At 38.7% G+C, this 20186-nt stretch overlaps 1 protein-coding gene and 1 pseudogene across 5 annotated transcripts in view; one reads left to right on the top strand and one right to left on the bottom strand.

Moving 5' to 3' along the window:
• LOC134219428 (optomotor-blind protein) overlaps positions 1-20186 on the top strand; it is a 428474-nt gene that overhangs the window by 179778 nt on the left and 228510 nt on the right. The gene's annotated exons all lie outside the window — the stretch shown is intronic.
• Positions 12120-13352, bottom strand: LOC134219362 (histone-lysine N-methyltransferase SMYD3-like; annotated as a pseudogene).

The raw sequence follows: 20186 nt of genomic DNA, 5'->3' as shown, positions 1-20186 counted from the left end.
ATTCGGCCCGAAAAGCGATTCAAACCCAAATCTAGTCCAAATCCAATCCAAAAAAAAAACAATCCGAATTCAATCCGTATCCAAACCCAATCCAATCCAAACCCAAGCCAGATCCAATACAAATCCAGTCCAATCCAAATTCAATCAGAATCCAATCCAAATCCATCCAAAAAATCAATCCAAATCCAATCTAAATTAAATCCATTCCAAAATCAAACCTAATTCAATCCAAATCCATTCCAATTCAAATCGAATCCAAATCCAAACTTAATGCAAATCCAATTCAACTCAAGTCTAATCCAAATATATTCCAAAAACCAATACAAATCTAATCTTTTCCAAATCCAATCCAAATCCAGTGTAAAAATTAATCCAAATTCAATCCGAACCCTTTCAAAAAACCAATCCAAATCGTAACGAAATCCAACCTAATTTAAATCTGAATCTAGTCCAAATTCAGTGCGAATCCATTCCAAAAACGAATCCGAATCAATTCCAAATCGTATCAGAATGTTATCCAAATCGAATCTAAATCCAATCCAAATTCAGTCCAAATCTAATGCATACTTAATCCTAATCCAAATCCAACACAAATTCATTAAGATGCAAATCTAATCAAACCTTAATTCAATCCAAGCTCATTCAAAAACCAACTCAAATTTAATCCCAATTCAAATCCAATCCATTTCAAATCCAATCCAATTCCAGTTCAAATCCAAGACCAAGTCCAAATAAAATCCAAAATCAATCCAAATGCAATAAACTTCTTATATCAAATCCAAATAAAAAATTCGCTATAGTCTAGATTCGATCCAAATCCAATTTATGCTAAAGTTAAGAAATTCTTTAGAGATCAGTTACATTTTGAATATCAGACCTGTCGCTCTATTCAAACAATTTAATTTCTTCAGAGACCTGTCGCTCCGGTATTATTTTTAAGAGTCCTGTCTCTCCATCATAAATTTAAAAAACACATCACGAAGACTTGTCACTCTGGAATTAGATTCATTGTGAAACTTCAATTTTATGTTCCTTTTAGTTCATACTCACCAACTGTGCACCATATTCGATGAAACTGTTTGATCAACTGCCCTTAAAACAAAATATACTTATTATTTATCAAAACTATACCAACTATGAAAGAACAATTTTAAAATTCATATTACTGTTCTTAATTTATTTTACCTCTGAATCATATCCACCACTGAGTGAAGAGCTTAAAATTTAAAAATTCACCTATATAAAGGGAAAAAACGTCTGAAGGGACATCTGCTGTAAATTCAATACTCATTGCTTGCAGAGTGTTGAAAATTTGTTTGGTCGAATTGGATCTACGGCACTTCAAACCAAAAACTGATTTTGAATTCCGGTGATGGAATCCAAGTTAGGTGCATTCGGTAAAGCTATCCAGTCGATTGGAGAAATGCCATGATTCTGTGTTACGTAATTTTTCTTAAAAAAGTTAAGTAAACACATTAGAAGATTCAGCTTCTTTAAGTTCGATGAATTATCAGCAAGTAACCGATGCTACGAGGACAGCTTGGTACGGATCTATAAATCTGCATGCATCGTACGTGTTCGGACGGAATGACATCCAAATTTACGAATTTCTAATTTAAGATTCGATCACGGTGAGACTTAACATAACCAATCTGCTTCATGTTGGGTATGGCAATGGCATCCAGAGTTCGATGCATCAAAAAAATAGTCACCAGATAAGGATTGGGCCCAGATCAAGTTATTCTTAGTTAAACCACCAAATACTAGATGACAACCTTTAGATTTCAGGTAGCCAGCTACATTCGAAGTGGGTTGGAGGTGCTTCTGGAAAACTGATCAGCGAAGGCCTCTTACATTCTGGTAGTAGTCGCTGATATGGGATGGGACGGATCAACATTAGGTGGTACCGAGAGGGTAATTGTTTGTTTTATTCCCGTTATTGGCGAGAAACCGAGAAACCAGGCGAGAATAGGAGAAACCAGTGATCTTTTAAAATAGAACACACTGTTGAACCTTTAATAATCCTCACAAGCTTGATCATGACCCACCTCACCAAATAATCATCTACTGCAAGAAGGTGTTCGTTTCCGTGTTGAGTGTAAGATAACGAACCGACAACGCCTTGACCTCCTTGCAAATCTCGCATTGCCGGCAGTACTGAAAGACTTCGGCTATCATTCGAGGACAGTAATACCTTTATCGGGGCCGAGCAAAAGCTTCGTCGATGCAAGACAGTATTGTGACACTCCTATAGAATCTTGAAGATTTTCTCGCGACGTGCGAGAGTTCATCCTGTGTCGTTACGAACTTTAGCAAATTACCTCAACTATTTATAATTTATACTATAGGGTAGAATACGGCATTGGCAGGGTGCGACAGTTGTTGGCACCCTCAACAATATTTGCGTTTTCCAGCAAACATGCACTATTTATGAACATAATTTTGATTCAGTCACACAATTTCAAGTCTAAGTTTTCATTTGAATAAGTTTTTTGTGTAAAAGTAGCAAGATTTGATGTGTTAATCACCGAAACAAATTTGCGCCTACGAAATCCTTGCCAATATTGCATTGCCAAAGAAAGCAGCGCACGAAAAGCAAACTGTTACTTACTTTTTTGAATCGCCTGTTTCTCCTCTCTATTGCGTATGACACAACAAATTAAGTACGCAAACTTCTTTTTACACTTTATCACCACTTGATTATCACCACAAAGAGCAAATTTATGCAATATTTGCTCTATGTTTCACTAAATAAAATCGGGACTGTTAGTTTTCTTTGACAGCAGCACACTTCGGAATAGAGCGAGAGAATGTGTTTGTGAGCACACGCTAGAAAGATACCACGCACAACTCTATGTGATTTGATTTTAGCGAACAAAATATCCGGCGATGGCATTTATTTAAAAAAAGAATTGTTAAAATACAAATGCTTCTATTCTGATTTTTACGCAGACCATGAATTATATCAAAAGTGATAGCAACACCGTAGTAGTTTAACCCTTATGTGGCTGACAGGACCGTTTTCCTTTTGCATATTCAATAATTTCCAAGCTCATCAAAAAAAATCATAACCATTCCCATTCCTACATAGCGCCTTTCAACCATAAATAATTGCCTACTTTTAGGGTATTATCTATTATTCAACTGTGAAACATAGTGTAAGAATGGGGTGGCTCCAGCGGCTGGATAGGACAGTGCTGCAGCTGCCCATTATTCAACATATGAAGACTCACGAGGTGGAATATATTGTTTATATACTATACTTCCAGAACCAAAGAGCTACGTTTCAACTAAAATTGATTAATTATATATTTTTTACATTATTTAAAAGACGGCAAAGAAATTTGCAAATTTGGATTCCATTTTTTTAGATTAATTCTCGATTAAAGCAGAAATTTGTACTTCATTTATATGGGAGTCCCCTTCCAGAAGAAGAGGGGTCTAATACCATTATAAGAATCTTCATTGTTCCCAAAAACCTCTACATACAAATGTTCATGCCGTTTTCTAGTCTATAAAGGCAGACAGACAAAAATTCCTTCTTATGTGTATAGATTTGGTTTTACGTAGTTTATGTCGAGCGGTCGTGTCTTGTACACAACAACCATGATGTTTTTTTTTGAAACAAGGAAATAAGGACCGCAAAGAGCAAGTTGTATATTTGAAACTGGTTGATAGACTTTTGCTTACGACTATAAGGCATTACAAAAGACAAAAGATGTAAATCGTGGCAACGGACAAAAAGCATGTAAGTTCCCTTCTCCAAAATGGCCAACATTATTGAAATAGGTTGAAATGGTTAAAGTTATGAAATTGTCAATATCTGGGTACACGACTACCCAATCTGCCACTCACGTCTGTTTTTTGTTGGCCGCATAAGGGTTAAATTTGTTCTACAATGTGTTTAAATGCTTTTGCCTATCTGTCTAGGGGTGATTCGAATATGACGTCTACTACTTTTTGAGATTTTCAGACCCCCCTCCCCCCTCTGTCATGCTTTTTGGTAGACCGAGTGTACACACTGTCACAAAATCTTGACCCCTCCCCCCTCAAACTGTGGATGCCATTTTTGAACGACCCCCTACATGACATAAAATTGATGCCAAGGCTAAAAATTCCTGCTTTGTTTTAAGCCAGTTTTAATAAACAATAAAGTTTGTTCCAAAATTGAGTGAAGCAAGATGAGCGTGCGGCCGATAAATATGAATGAATTTTACTACTGGAGGATATAAACAACCAGCATTTGGCACCAATACATTACCAGTTTTCTGCTTCCATGTCTAGTTGCTAAAGGGAGCAAACTCATTGCTGATAATAGAAATTGCTATGCCAATAGAAGAAATGTTGACCTGTAACTTTATATTAAATTTACTGAGTTTGTGGTAAAAGCTGTTATATTTAGTGAACACCAATCATCAAAGAAAGAGCATACAAATGTATACCAGTTAAACTGTACCTGTGTTTTAGTGTAATTATACATTATTTTTATCATTCAATTTGACGAATGTCTTAGACTGCCAAGAATAGGTATTTTCCCCTATATAATTTATCAATAACACCGTCAGATTTATCGGAACCCTTTCTCAGTAATAGAAGTGACCTGGACTGCAGCAACACTGCGTGACAATGTATCGAGGACCACGTTTTCCTAACCCTTTCGGCGCAACACAGTCATATCGTGTTGTTGAAAATCTTGTTGGGTGAAAGCGGAAAAATGTTACCCCTCTACAGATCCTCGGAAAACCTCGGTGACCAGGATTGCCATCAAAGAATCTTTTTCTACTGTGTGGTAGTTCTTCTGCGGTGTCGTTAACTTGTGCAAGTAGTAGCAGCTTACCCGTTCCCTGCCGGTAACTGCCATATCACTCGTATCCGAGTGAAGTCTGAACTGTCGCAGACTGCGGAAAGGATGAGGCATTCCTTTGTATCACTTAAGGCCAGCTCGGTAGCATAGTTCCATCGAATGACTTTCAAATCCGTCGAGGCGGACGTCCTGTCACTATAAAAAACTGCTCAAAATATATCATAAGAAGTGTATTTCGTTCTTGCCGATCTAGGATTTCTCCAATTTTATGCTGAAGTTGAGGCTGATGCTTCTCTTGTACGGACGTTTCCGTGACTATGACGAAAACGTTTGCTTTCAGTACGCCATGGCCTAGTACAGTATCCATCAACCAGATTAGCTGGATTATATGCCGAAAGGCATCCTGGTGTACTGGAACAACCCTTTGCTCTGCACACTGAATGTCTTTAGTTGGGACAACGAAAAATCTATCGTAGTGAGATATTTTGCCTTAGGTACTAGTCTCAAAATGCGATTAGACACAAGACACAATATGACTTTCAAAAAGTATTACGCTGTTGCTTGATCGATAATAATGTTTAATCTCATTCTGCGTTCAAAACAACAATCTGGTAATCAAAATTGGCCCTTTTAAACAAGTAAAAGGTATCAAAAAAGGCAGTTCTATCGTTTATGGCATATCACAGTTCAAATGTCTTACTCAAAACTGATCGCAGCATCGGACTTTTGAACAATTATTATGCAAATCTAAATCACCTATCAATGAATGTTCGAAAAATATTATTCAATAGTAAATGACTGATTTTGTTTTTTGTGCAATTTTATTTGTATTTTGTTTAAACGATTGTTGTTTCATTTACAAATTGAAGACGCATTATAAATCATTTAAGATAAACAATTAGGAAAAAAATGCTCCAAGATCTGCAATATTCCTTCGGTCTGGCTCGAAGCAAAATCGTTTGTGAGAAGGCGTCATTTGATGAATTATTAAAAGCCTACTCAATAGTCAACCACAAGAGGCTTACCCCAGCATATCCTTTTAAATGCACATTCTCCTGGTCCGAGAACGTACACCGATGCAATTCTTCTACCAGGTACCGGCTGCTGTGGCGGCGCGCGGTGACGAACTCGAGCGGCTTCATATTGAATTACATCAAAGCTCCCGTCCGGAGAGTCCGGAGAGTCTTTTCATTCGACGACTGCACTGCGATGACGAATAAGGCACGGTGGTACGGTGGTGGACAGGATCGTTGAGCTCTAACCATTCATCACTAATGAATAGAATCCTCGAATCCTTTCTTCCGATGCTTTTCAGTGCTGGTGTCATAATCATCATCATCATCGTCTTCTCCCTGGACGGCTCGTTATTATCATCATTTGCATCGCCAGCAATGAATAATTCACACATTCGAAGATGCCTATGGTAGGGATTCGTCATTATGTCCGCAGGTTCAACACATGCATTATAGATATGTTGATATAAGAAGGTTTCACAATTACTGTAGAGATCTCAATATCGGAGAAACTCTGAAATTCAATTACCCACCGAATTATCTGATCCTAAATAATTAATAATAAATTTCATTCTTCACATGAAAAAGCCTATTCTCGCATTTATGCAAGTCTCAATTTTGAACCACTTTCCTCATGCCAATTATAATAATAACATTAATTTAATGTAGTCCTTCGACGAACATCTTATCGAAAATCAGGATAAACTGCGTAACCAACACACATTCACACTCTACACACGACGATCGTTAACGCCCGGGAGGATGGCAAGACGAAGGGCGCGGGTTTCCACACATTTGCATAAAACATAGTAGGCCATCTCTTCGCCTCTTGATGATATGCTCGCCTTCTGCCATCGAACCGCCATGTTTGGGTCGTTCCAAAATAGCATACAAAACGGGAACATGTGTGCGTATGTGCATCGCCACGTTAACCCTTGAAGAGTTGTGTGCACTGAGTTAACGTTTTGAAGAGCGGAATGTTTCGGACGGAAGGCACAGCCGGGAAGCTCTTCCCGGTGCATTTCGATAGGATTGATTATAATTATTAATCCTGTTTATCCCTTGATGAACACGGAGCGGCGAGTTTTCAGTTCTGTACCACGCACCGCACCGTTGCACTCGCATCGTGCGTTTCCGATCTCTGTAAATAATTTCCACGGCTGTGGATTGAGGAATAGAAAACGCGTACACCCGACGTGTTCCATTGAAAACAGAGAATGAAAAAAAAACTTTGATGTTCTGCACAGTTCAAACTCGATGATGAATGAACTGCAAGTGCGATAAGAGAAATTGAAAGGTAAATTAATTATGTCTACACCCTCGAAGCGCATTCTGAAGTACTTTTCCGCTACTCCCACCCCAGAATGGGTTGTTTTCGCTATGGATGTTCAGTTTATCATCTAGTTGAAAAGCTGAACGCCAAACCAAATCATAGATTAGTTGCCTTGTTACAGTAATCCGAAGTGTCTTGCCGTGTTACCCAGACACAAACAAGATCCCATCACTTTCAATCTTCATGGGCACCCCTATCCGGGATGCAAGGGTGCGAGCCGTCCGCACCCTCATACCTACGGCAGTGATCGAGCGCGGAAAGGCGTCGAATCAAGCCCAACTGACACTAGGAGAGAGAAAGAACTTAAAAAATGTAGTGATGATAGCGTGGCCGAACACGATAAGTGCCATATGTGGCGTTGGTGGCGGCGCGGCGTCGGCGACTGTGTAGAGAGGCGAAACCCCAAAGGGTGGGCAAAAAGTAACGTAGCCTGGCAGCCAATGCATACGTACGTAGAAAGAACAAGGGCGCAATGAAGCTTTTTTTCCTTCCAGTGCAATTTCAGTGCACTTCGGTTGCTTGCTGCAGCCTACAGTCAGACCTAGGTGCTAAAAGGCGTGTCAGCTCGCTGCCACCACGGTATGCTCCTTCCGTTCGCCCCACTCCGCACCGGCTAGATTGCACAGTCAGTGTCTGCTGGTGCAGTTCGTTCGTGCGAGTTGGAGCTGGAAAAACGCCACCACAGGATTATGAAGAGCGGGTGGTGCTGGCGTTTTTCCGATTTACACCTAGATAGTGTGTGCGAGTTTGTAAGGCGTACATGTGTTACTTTAGAGCTTAGATAGGTTTACCAGGTTTACACTCGACAGTGTCGATGCGACGACCTGTGCAGATAATCATTTCCAGAGAAATGATTGAAAAAATCACCACTGACTCCTTTCGTTTACTTTCTTCTTAATTAACAATTTGGTTGACTTGCAAGTTTTTGTTTAGCACGATGGATGAATCTATTGTAACCCAATCGTAAGTGCCTCAGCTTAAGAAAAAAACATTAAAAGTAATTTTTTAGAAAAAAAAAAAAACAGTTCAGTATAACTAATTTAGAACACATGTTCTGTATACTAAGTGGGCAAATATTTAATTTGGAAAACATATTTCTTATTCTAAGAAAGCTTTTTTAGATGGGTTCACGGCTCTCAATTTATAACTTTGAAATTAATAAACATCGATGTATGATATGAAGTATAAAACATCGAAAAAGCTTGATGGTGTATTTTGAGCCATTATCACTTTTAAGCCCTTTTCGACAGAGTACTATAAACCAGTGGTGGTGTTGCAATAGTTCGATATTGGCTAGCAAGCAAAGAACTACAAAACATCCTGTAGACATTTTGAGAGTTAATCTGATGCCATGAGGAGAAAATATATGAACAGGTCGTGCAATCCTGATACAAGTTTTTTTTAACGATTGGCGGCAACACGGAAATAATATAAAATTTTATTGATTGATGATAAAATGAAATCCATGGTGAAACAGACTTTTTATTTTCACGCCTTTTTTCAACAAACTGATTAAATACTTCACCAAATATTTCACCATCAAGCACTCTTCCAATTAGCCGAAATTAACCGCAGCAGTTTTTGCCACACTTCTTCATACTTTTCAAAATGGCAATCCTAAGCAAGAACCCGCACCCACGGTTGCCAATTCGTGACCCGAACTTAATTCAGCCAAAATTGAAGCATTACGAACGGCACCGCCGGGCAACACCAAGCCAAGCTTGATTGCATTTCATTATCGCTAACAATTTAAGACACCTTCGCTCTCGTACTCGGTTGCACCTTTGCCCCTTCAGATTTCAATCGGATGGATCCATTTCGGTTGGCTCGATTCCCAGGCAGTTAGTCGATTTGAGCCCGCATAGAAAGGGAGCCTCCAAAATGATTAACCCGACAAACAATGTGGCGTGACGATATTTACGAATTAGTGGCCACTGAAAACAAGCAAATGGTACGAATAAGTTGCTTGTCCATTTTTTCACTAGTGGCGACGTTTGGACGGATAGCAAGAAAGGCTAGAAACTGAAATAATAGAAACGTTAATTAAGAATAATAAATGTCTTACAAACAACTGTAACATTCCGAGCATTGTTGAAGACCGTAACTCATCAAACGTTTCCCGGATTTTTTTCCAAAGCTGGTTACACGATAGATTTTTTTTAAATTTTGTTGAAACACAGATTGATATTCAAACTTTATCATCATCTGCACTCTTGAAAATGTTTCATTTATAATTTTCCCCAGAAAACGTCTAATTATCGATTTTTTTTATAATTGATGAATACAGTTTGAGTATTGAAAGTCAAACGGGACAGACCTATTATTTGCTCCAATTGGTTGCAATCCACCACCTTCGCGTTTGGGTGTCAAAACGTTGATGAATGACTTCGAACGGAGAAAATGGTGAAACAATGGCCCGAGACGCACAACGCCTATAATGTCCATTGCTCAGCTATGAATCTAAATCGAACGCAGTCATTGCGGAAGAGCAAGAGGGAGGTGTTGGTGGAAAACAAAGAAAGGCGCCATTAAAATGTATGAATATCAAGATTAGGCGAGCGCGCGCGTTGATGGCGCAAAACGGTTTCGTCTAACTAAAGAAAGGAAAAACATGCCGCAAGAATCGTAGATTCGAGTGCGGATCGTGCCTCGGGGTTGTCGGTGGGGATTCCTCAACATTTATGCGTGCCCAGAAGTAACCGCGGGAATGAATGACGGCGGGACTGTTCAAGAGGTTGACGAAAGGAAAGAAATGCGGATCTATTTGTAAATTATTTATGAGGTGGGCATTGCTTATTAATTATCGTGAGCAGGAGCATCAACGCGAGCAATGAACAGGTGAATGACGGCGACGACGGTGGTCATAAATAATGTTGCTAATTATAAAAATTTGAGAAATCATCCTGCGTCTTGTTCGTTGTTTTTCGCAGTGGAAATCATGAGTGAGACAAAGTGGTTTGCACCTGTATTCTTGTTTACGTTCGATTGCGCTTTCGAATCAACATTGATGCGCATTTTCGTTTATAGGGATCACATAATTCACTCTCAATCGATATGTACAGCGGATAAGAGAGAGTCATACAAATCTCTAATAACCATTCAAAGCAATAATAACAAACTATTCGCAATCTGATACAAGTGCGATCAAGATTGACTCCCCCACAACAGCTCGTTTAGAGATTTTTAAAGGAATTTATCATGAAGCATATCCCTCCAAATCCGTTCATTTTTGTACCAGTTTGTGAAAAATTACTCTTATGAGAAAACAGGACACCCCCTAACGCTGAGTAGACACCTTTGCGTGGTGTGTTACGGTATAAGATCTACCACGGTCACATTGTCAGCTACAGGCAAATCCTGACCCAAAGAATACCTTCCCCAATATCCAACTCCGTGGTACTTATGATCGCTGAGTCGGGGGCCTCTCGTTCAGTAAGTACTACACCAACACTTCCTTCCCCTCCCAAGTTGTGATGAAGATGGGCGTGGCCTGGAGTAGTAATCCTCATGCTTTTATGATTTTTATCCTAGATTGAAATCAAGGACTACACCCACCTTGATTTCTGATAGCAATCTGAATAGGGATTTCAAAAGAAAAACATGAGTATCACTAAGCTTATGCGGTGTTTCGAAAAATTTCGTTTTAGTGCATTCGAAACGAAATTCCACGGAGTACCGCGGAATTTGAGTATGGCGAAATCCGATTTTCTAATTTCGTGTCGTATCGTTAAATTTTTAAAAAAATCGACGAAAAAATCATTCTTTCAACGAAATTTAACGGAATTTCGCAGAATTTCGAAATTATTTTTTAATAATTCCAATTTCCATATCATAAAAAAAATTTGGCTGCGCCGCTTAATAAAGCCATTTAAACTCTTCTCAATATTTTATACATTTAAATTCTTTCACAAAATCTCACTACGTAATACGATTCTGTACCGTCAACAGAAACGCATTTAGCCTGCGACTTGAAAATTTCTTCGATGTTTTATTAAAAGTGTTCAAATATAAAACGTAATGCATATTTGTTAATTTAAATAATATTGTTCAGTGAAGTAAAAATAATTTTTTATATCTCATCGTTTTGGTATGCTATATTTTTATTTAAGTTTAACTGAGTTGTGTTTGTGTATGTAACATGTAATGTATTATGAAGCGTTTGTTTGATTTGTGCTCTTCTAGTTGTGGAAACTTTTCGATAAGCGAAATAATCCTCACTGGACTACTGAATATTTTCCGTTTTCCCTTGTATTTTGGAAGTACATATTCAGTTTGAACAACCATTGTTTGAAAGCAATGAAATGGAGATGGTGACGTTTCAGAAGTTTTCCTGATTTAGTAGATTGTTAGATCTTTGCAGATTTAGGAATGCTCCAGATTTGAGGCATTCTCTGATATCTCATTTTTTTCGGATTTTGGAACTGATTCATATCTTTCCGATTGAGATCATTGTCATGACCTAAACTTCTACCTTCAGATATTTTTGATTCCGTATATCATGGGAATCTATAATTTTTTCACATTTTCTAGATCCTTCAGATCCAGATTATTCAAATGCTTCAAAATCGTACCGATTTTCTGTCACAATCGTGCCGGTGGAGTGTGTTTTCCATAGGGCCGTTTTTTGTTAGTTTGGACGTGCTGCTGCTTTTAACAGTTAATATTTAGCAATAATCATAAATGTCTGCGTTCGAGTTGTTGACATAGAATGAGTAATGGCCAAAATACAATTTTTTGTACAAAAAGCGCGTAAATAATCCAGCCTTTTTTTTTGCACGTATTCTCAACCATTGTTGCCCGGATTTAGGCAATGGTGAATGTGATCCTTTCTTTAAAAGTAGGCGCTTGCCGGGATAAGCCAATTATGGATATGATCTCTTCTTTAAAAGTAGGCGTTTGTCCGGATTAAGGCAATGGTGGATGTGATCCCTTCATTAATACTAGGCGCTTGCTCGGATTTTTTTTTAACGCATCAACGAATAGTATATGATTTGTTTACTTATTAACGGCTTACAATAATTATTTGTCCATCGTTTTATATGCACTTGCCGCTTGGCAAAGCAGTGGGATCAGCTGATGTTTATACAACTCGTGTTCCTCCCCATTAGTCACTCGCAAAATCACTATCGTTGATACTCTGCAGCGCTGCTTTGACGAGCTTTCTTAAAAGCTGAATCTTTCCTACTTTCAACAAAAGCAGCCCATACAAGGGGTGAAACGGGCCGTTGTATTTCTTGAATCCGTCTTTCAGTCGCAGACCATAGTTGATAGCATCTTCCCATTTCTCCATACTAACAGCTCCTTCGAAGGCGTGATCCAGTGTCTTTAGGTACCATGCGTTGTAATAGTGTAGAATGTTTCCATGCCATGCCATGTTGCCATGTCCAAAAATAAGCAACATTTTTCGTCTTAGCTAACTGAGCCGAGGTGAAGTCGGTGACCTCCCGGATTTTCTCCCTCGCGGAATGTTTGATGTCGCTGTCGCAGCTCGGACATTTTTCGGACACCTCTCGATCCAGCATTGCTATTGGTTCGTGGCAGTCGACGTTCGGACAAGCGCCGGCATTCATCAGTTTCAGTTCCTGTTCCATTCGTTGTGCATCATTCCTAATATTGTCCTCATGCGTCATTAGGTCTTTAAAGCGCTATTCTCATTGCGCCGTGCCGGGCCGGGCCGGGTCCCGGTCGGGTTATGTTTTGTTAGTTTGGACCTGCTGCTGCTTTTAACAGTTAATATTTAGCAATAATCATAAATGTCTGCGTTCGAGTTGTTGACATAGAATGAGTAATGGCCAAAATACAATTTTTTGTACAAAAGTCGCAGACCATAGTTGATAGCATCTTCCCATTTCTCCATACTAACAGCTCCTTCGAAGGCGTGATCCAGTGTCTTTAGGTACCATGCGTTGTAATAGTGTAGAATGTTTCCCTGTTTTCTCAAACACAACTGACAAATGTTCAAATAAGCAACATTTTTCGTCTTAGCTAACTGAGCCGAGGTGAAGTCGGTAACCTCCCGGATTTTCTCCCTCGCGGAATGTTTGATGTCGCTGTCGCAGCTCGGACATTTTTCGGACACCTCTCGATCCAGCATTGATATTGGTTCGTGGCAGTCGACGTTCGGACAAGCGCCGGCATTCATCAGTTTCAGTTCCTGTTCCATTCGTTGTGCATCATTCCTAATATTGTCCTCATGCGTCATTAGGTCTTTAAAGCGCTATTCTCATTGCGCCGTGCCGGGCCGGGGCCGGGTCCCGGTCGGGTTATGTTTCAAATTGGTTGCATGTGTTTTCAATGCAATCGTTCACATCGCACCGGCGCGCCGTGCCCGGGGCGGCACCGGGGCTGTCATAAAAATTTCTTGCCGACGATATTTTCTCTCCCCGGTTGCAGCCCGGTGGGCAGCATACTTTTTGTTTGTGATTGTATGCGTGAGCAACGAAAGCTTCTCGCATGATTTTGACAGTTTGTTTTTGTTTTCATTTTGGAAGCAATCAGCAAAGTAGATATTATTTTTCACTCATTTTCACTTGATAAGAGTAAATAGAATTGCTGCATTTCTGTTTAGTTCGGTCATGGATTTCTCCGAAAGTGTTACCATAGGAGTTGCTGGAGGAATTCCCGGTGCAAATCCTGAAGGAAATCTACGAGAACTTCCTGAATATTCCGCAAGTCCTTCGGCAATCATTTCAAAAATTCCTCCGAGAATTATTTCAACAGCACTTACAGAAATTACTGCTGGTTGATCAAAGCGAGGATGAGAGCAAATAGATTTCCTGCGTTCTTGTAGTTCGATAATACATTCCTCCGAAAGTGTACCCAGATGAATTGCTGGAGAAATGCCGCGGAATTTCGCGGAATTTGAGCATGGCGAAATCTGATTTTTTGATTTCGTTTCGTTTCGTAAAATTATAAAAATTTCGCTAGAAAAAACTAGCTTCTAACGAAATTTAACGGAATTCCGCGGAATTTCGAAACGAATTCAAACTAATCCATACTTAACACCAAAAAAAAAATTTGGCTGCGCCGCTGAACAAAATGGTTAAATTGTTTTCAAAACTTAAGGTTATACAAATTTTTCTATTAACGCTTACTCACCCCATTCTTAGTCGACAAATACGTAAGTAGTTTTCTTCTATAAAACATCTTCAGTGTTTCCATGATTAAAATTTTGTGATATTTTTTTACTATTTGCACAATATGAATGCGGAATGATCGCGTAGCAGAAATTTGTTTGACCAGTGTGCAATCGATCGTGTTGATGCTGATCACGCCAGCTAGTGTGGGAGAACGCGAAGTGATAAACATTGGCGTAACTAATGGAAAATTCTAGCTTTTTCTTTTTTTTTTCTTTTTTTTTCTTTTTTTTCTTTTTCTATTCTAACTTTTTTTTAAATTATTTCTACTTTTTCACTCAAAACAATTAAGTTATCGTTTTCGCTCAATGCTAGATACAACTAGTATATATTGTTCGCAAGTCGGCCGACCAAACAAACATTGACCTATTTACATACAACACATCCATTCACGACTTGAACATTATAAATTATGGTCCATGACACTCAGCCTATAAAAAAGAAATGTCGTGAAAAAATCATACGAGCCTTAGCAAAGCAAAATTGGATTGGATTGGAAATTGGATCTGTGGATTTTTATAATCCATCTAACAGCATTCTAAGTTCTTTCTCATCAACAACATCAAATTACCTCTCTTTAAAATCTGAGAGATTTGCCAAAACTTTGTCGAAAATAAAGAAGCCTAAATTGTTTACTGAACATTTTAAATTTTCAAGAAATAGCAGCATTACGAAATCCCTAAAGCACATTACCAGACAAATCGGAAATGCCTGAATTGGATAGATGCATATGAAATCAATACCAAATTTTCAAAATAACTTATCTGCTTTTGTAAACAAAGATTCAAACGACGATTTGGCGATTCTGATAGCACTCCAAAGCAAACCAACAGCATCAACGCGTAGCAGGAGCTTTCGCCTACGTGTTGATAGGGTTGATTTGCGTGGGAGTGCTATCAGAATCGCCAAATCGACGTTTGAATCTTTGTTTACAAAGGCAGATAAGTCATTTTGAAAATTTGGTATGGAAATATTGTATCACATTTTTGATTCTGCGCCTTATAGGTCTATTTTAGAAAGCATGAGATCATAATTGTTTTCCACAAAACTTCAAGAAATCTTGAAAATTTTTAAATATTGCTCATTTGCTGAGAAACTTGATTGATGAAATCAGGATTTGTTTGAAATTCTTCGGTCATCTAAGCATGCTAAAGACTTCAAGCCATATACACAGATAGAAAAAGTTGTTGAAATTTACACGAAAGTAATGCACATAAAGGAAATGTCAAAAAGAGCGTAAATTTAAACGATTTTATAGCCTGAATGTATGCAATTTCCATTGCATTATGTCACTTTTATATGATGTATGCTATAGAAACTGACATAATGCTATAGAAATTGCATACATTTAGGGTGTATTTGTTGAAAATATCCATGTACGCCCCAAAATAGCTTAATTTTCCACGTCTTTATTTTTTACGCGCTTCTTAGTTTTCATTATTTTTTTCTGTGTAGATAAAACTGTAGCATAATTTGAAATCTTTTTGTTTAAAGTAGTGTTATTTTTTATATAAATTTAGATCTTTTAACAACATTTTGCTTCAAATTTGTAACAAATTTTGTTGAAGAAATTTAAAACATAATAACGTATATAAACATAATAACGTTGATATAATTTTGATATGGGCTTTATCATGAGGCATAGCCCCCGAATCAGTTCATTATTGCAACAGATTCCGAAAAACGTCTCTCACGGTATGCCACCTATCTAGAGAGTATACAGACATAAAAGTGAAAGATTTTGTCTTTCTCCTTTGAATTCAAACCTTGTGGTTTTCAACAACCAAAAAAAATTGTTTTTTGGTCCTAAATTATTCGAAATTCAAAAACATGAAACCAAAACAGATTTTAAAAGAGAGAAGATGAATAAAATTCATTATCTGTAGTTAAGCTCAGACAGCTAGATGTGTGCAATACTTATACAACATTATTTAGTACGGAATCGATCGTGTTGTAGAAGGTTATTAAACGAAGCACATTGATCTTGCGTTGGATTGATTTGAAACACAGTTTTCATCTTCTTGTTTTCAAAATAACTTCGTTTACAATAAATATTTTGTCGCTTACCAAGGGGTTTCACATGAATACCTTCTAAACTAACCAACGATTCCTTTTCCGTAGCGCTCACGGAGATACAGAGCATACCTCGGTCTCTAAAAACAATGAGTGTTACACTAATTTTCCTCTCCTAATACCAAATTGACTAGCACCGTTATTGACCAGCATCGTTATTGTTCATGAATTGGAAACACCGAAGCAAGCATACAATAAGAATAACTTTTTTGTATCCCAAGAATATTATTTAATTGGTGAGCTATGCATATTTGCTGTCTCTCGGCCAATCATGATTAGCAACTACGACGTGTACAGTTAAGAAACGTTATTAAGCTCTTCTTCGACTATTTGCACAATATGTGAGGAACATTGCAGATTTGTGGGCATTTCTAGATCCACGCATGGAATCTGCAAAAAAAAATCCAGAACGGTTTAAATTGCTGAAAATTCTTTACTTATGATTGCTTTCAGCACATACTGACCATAACAGCTGTTCTCATCTGCCAAGGACACACACAATACATCAGTTTGTCGAGCTGATTGTATATAAGACTATCGGACTATGAAATGCACATGATTCTTCTAGTGAGCAAATGTATGCTATATATGTAAACGAGGAATAAGAAGGAAAATTTTTTGGCAGACACACCCTTTTCAAATGTTGATCTAGTAATATCAATTCTATATCTGCGTATACGCCTGACAGATGCGAATACATAGTTAAGTATCCCACTAAATAAAAAAAAAAACAAATCTAAGCATTCGTTTTCAAATTTTGACTAAGCCAATACTGTAAAACCACGCTGACAAGATAATATGAAGTATGCTTCAGCATAATTACATAATTCTTAAGTGAACTAAGGTTTTAAACGAAATTTGAATCCATATATGAAAAATCCCACAATTTCTTTATTTTTATATACTTTATATAAAACTGATATAAAATTGATCAGATTCAGGAGCACACGCTCCACGATGAATTCCTATGAAAGCGGCACAAATGCTGGAGAATTGCCTTATCGCCAATGGTATATGGGGCGAGAATGTGGAGATTTATCACAGATTGCCTCTTCAGTTTTTATAACTCTTTTGGTCGCAAAACAGTTATTCGACTTCGAAAAAGTGAAATCAGAATTGCGTACATAATGTAAAACCAATTCAATAAAAATTCCGCGTAAAAAAAAAATCAAAATTTCGTTTCGTTTCGAAAAATTTCGAATTAAACGACCCTCGATTTCGTATCGTTTCGAAGTCTCGAAAGAAATCTATATTTCGTTTGGTTTCGATCCGAATCAACATAGACATTTTAAATTTCGTTTCGTTTCGTTTCGTTAGGAAAAAGTGTGTTATCGCATACCCTTACCAGCAAGTCCTTTGCCAATCCCTCCAGGAATTCCTCCGAGAATGTTTTCAGCGAGTCTCCAAGTCTTCAACAACTTCAAGATTTTTTTTTGCGCGAGTGCCTCCGGAAATTCCTTCTAGAATTTCATCAGAAAAACTTTCAGGAGTTCTCTCAGGATTTATTCCATAAACATGTTTTGGGAATTCCAATGGAAAAACTTTCGGGAATTCCTCCGGGATTTTTCCTTGAAATTCTATCGGGAGTTCTAACAAACATTCCTTCAAAAATTCTTCCTGCAATGTCTCCATAAATTGCTCCGAAAATACTTCCAAAAATTTTTCCCCGAATGTCTCCGGGAATTCCACCTGTTATTCATCCTGGAATCGCTATAAAACTTCCAAATGAAATTCCATCAGAAAGTCTTTCGGGAGTTCCCTCAGGAATGCTTTTGGAAGTTTCTTCAGGAATTTCTCCGAGAGTTCACTCATAAATGTTAAGATAATACTTCTGGGGTTTCCACCGGAAATTCATCTAAAAATTCTTCCTCCTTTTATCAGGTATTTCTCCAGTAATTCCTCCGCGAATTTCTGCAGTAATTCCTTCACAGCTATCCTCCTAAAAATTCTTCATTCTCCGTAAATTCATCTTTTGGAATTTCCTCCAGAATTGATTTGGAAATTTCTCCAGGAATTGCTCCGAAAGTTGCTCTAGAAGTTCCTCCGGAAATACCTCCAATACTTCTTTTGGAAACTTCTACAGGAATTTATCCGAAATTTCTTCCGGAAACTCTTCGAGAAATCCATCTAGAAATTTCTTCGGATATTTCTCCGGCAATTCCTCCATGATTTCCTCCAGGAGTTCCTCCGCAAATTCCTCAATGATTTCCTTTGGAAAATCCTTCGAAAAATATTCCAGGAATTCCTCCATGAATACCTCCGATAATTCCTCCAGCAATACCTCCGAGAATTCCTCCAGGAATCCCTTCGGAAATTCGTCCAGGAATTCCTTCGGAAATACTTCCTGGAGTTTCTTCGAATAGTCCTCCAAGAATTCCTTCGGAAATTTCTCCAGGAGTTCCTTCGGAAATTCCTCCGGAAACCAGGGCATTTTTTCAGAAGTTTCTTCGGTCATTTTTTTCCAGGAATTCCTCCAGGAATTCCTTTGGAAATTGCTCCATGATTTCTCAGGAAATTTCTTCTAGAATACTTCCGGAAATTTCTTCAGGATTACCTCCGGGAATACCTCCAGGAATTCCTTCTAATTCCTCCAGGTATTATTCCGAATACTTCTCTGGGATTGCCTACGGAAATTCTACCGGGAGCTATTCCCGGATAAATTCTCAAAGAAATTTCCTGAGGAATTGCCGAAGGAATTCCCGGATAACTTCCCAAAGAAATTTCCGGAGGAATTTCCGAAGGAATTCCCGGATTAATTCCCGAAGAAACTCCCGGAGGAATTCCCGAAGGAGTTTTCTTTCGGGATTCTTCCGGGAATTCCTTCGGGAGGAATTCCCGGAGGAATTCCAGAAGAAGTTCCCGGAGGAATTCCCGAAAGAGTTCCCGGAGGAATTCCCGGATTAACTCCCGAAGGAATTCCCGGAATAATTCCCGAAGGAATTCTCGGAAGCATTCCCGAAGGATTTCCAAGAAGAATTCCCGGAGGAATTCCCGAAGGATTTCCCGAAGGAATTCCTAGAGGAATTGCCGAAGGAATTCCCGGAGGAATTGCCGAAGGAATTCCCGAAGAATTTTCCAGAGGAATACCCGACAGAATTTCCTACTTAAAATTCCTTCGGAAATTCCTCCAGGAATTCCTCCGGGAATTTCTTCGGCAATTCCTCTGGGAATTTCTTCGGCAATTCCTCTGGGAATTCCTCCGGGAATTCTTCCGGGAAATCCTTCGGGAATGCTTCCGAGAATTCCTTCGGGAATTATTCCGGGAATTCCTTCGGGAATTAATCCGGGAATTCCTCCGGGAACTCTTTCGGGAATTCCTCCGGGAATTCTTCCGGGAAATCCTTCGAGAATGCTTCCGAGAATTCCTTCGGGAATTATTCCGGGAATTCCTTCGGGAATTAATCCGGGAATTCCTCCGGGAACTCTTTCGGGAATTCCTCCGGGAACTTCTTCGGGAATTCCTCCCCCCTCGGGAATTTGTCTAGGAGTTTTTAAATTACTAATAATAGCCAAAATTGCAAAGAAATTCTAGGAGGAATTTCAGATACAAATTTTAAAATAATTGATGTATACAAACGTCCCGGCCCGGCCCGGGCGCAATGAGAATAGGCGTTAAAACGTCGATAGAACTTAGTGGTGTAGTAACCCTTCTGAAAATCGCCCCCCTTCTGCAGCTTCCGGATTATGCGAGACATCATCAGGACAGCATCTGGTACAGTGCTGGCTCCTATGGCCTTCGGCTTGCCACATTCATCTTGGTGGTCTGGCCATGCCTCTTTCTGGCAAAATCGGTTACAGTATCGCACGTACAGGCAGTTGGAACATTT

This window comes from Armigeres subalbatus, chromosome 3, assembly GCF_024139115.2.
Source record: "Armigeres subalbatus isolate Guangzhou_Male chromosome 3, GZ_Asu_2, whole genome shotgun sequence".
Taxonomy (NCBI): Eukaryota; Metazoa; Arthropoda; class Insecta; order Diptera; family Culicidae; genus Armigeres; species Armigeres subalbatus.
Note: the sequence above shows the minus strand (reverse complement) of the source record. Positions and strands in the feature narration are given on the sequence as shown.